This window comes from Penaeus japonicus, unplaced genomic scaffold (assembly GCF_977035675.1).
Source record: "Penaeus japonicus unplaced genomic scaffold, GWHDUDI00000001_assembly GWHDUDI00000033, whole genome shotgun sequence".
NCBI classification, from domain to species: Eukaryota; Metazoa; Arthropoda; class Malacostraca; order Decapoda; family Penaeidae; genus Penaeus; species Penaeus japonicus.
Window position 1 is genome coordinate 22038705 of NW_028234435.1, and position 1256 is coordinate 22039960.

Genomic DNA, 1256 nt, shown 5'->3' on the forward strand with positions numbered 1-1256 from the left:
TAACAGTTCTCAGAGAGAGAGAGAGAGAGAGAGAGAGAGAGAGAGAGAGAGAGAGAGAGAGAGAGAGAGAGAGAGAGAGAGAGAGAGAGAGAGAGAGAGAGAGAGAGAGAGAGAGAGAGAGAGAGATATTCCGCATAGCAACTACAGTAGAATAACAGGATAAGTCTACCTGTGTGTAAAGTGGATCACTAGAACAGCATTTTGACCTACTGGCATTAGTCTATTATAGAACCTAGTCCCCAAGAAGAGGGCAAACTCGGACCATAAAAGACGATCTCCATTTCATTAATATCCGTCAGTAAGCTATCAAAAAAAAAAAGAAAAAATCACAGTAACTGGATCACTCATCATCCAGTCGCCAGTATGGATTCAGGAGAATCCCATTCGATATAAGACATGCTCATACATACGCTCAAAAAAAAAATAATAATAATAATAAAAAATAAAAAAAGAATAAAAAAAAAATAATAATAACGAAGGATTAGACTCACCTCTTCCCACCATAGACTTGCCCTCCGATTTAACTAGATCATTTGATACATGTTGCTTGATGCTTTCTCAACAAAACTCGAGTCACTCTCAGTTACTAGTGTCTTACAGTACTTCTCTCCAGATATCTCACAGGAAGGTCACAGGCCGTCGTTGTTAACAGAAAAAAAACTTTATCCAGATTCGTAATCATAACTTCTGTTCTCAAAGGGTCCGATATCATGAATCATTGATCCAATACTTATGCCAAATGCATAGCTACGTGTTGATGACTATACACTTTATCATACATGCCGGGGCGACGATGTACCTGGAATAATCTCACAGGTTAGCAAAGAGTACATCGGAGAAAAAGGAATAGAGAAGGAGAGATGAAGAGATGAGGGAGCAAGAAAGACCAAAAGAGGGGAAGAAAGGGGTATGTAAGTACATATTTAAAAGAAGGGAGAGGCAAAGAGATAGAGTGATAAAGGGAACGACACAGAGACAGAGAAGGATAAAGAAAGAAAAGAGAGAGAAAGAAAGACAAAAAAAAAAAAAAAAAAAAAAAAGAGATAGAGGGAAATGCAGGACAGAAATAGGGAGAAAGACAAATAGGTAGACAAAGGAAAATTGATGGATTGATACTCATGAAGGAGTTAAGGGAAATACAGATACAGATAGATGGATAGACAGATAAATAGACAAAAACACTGACATAGAAAGGAAGACAGACAGAATAAACATGTGCATACATATATATATTCATACCTATATAAGCTGTAATT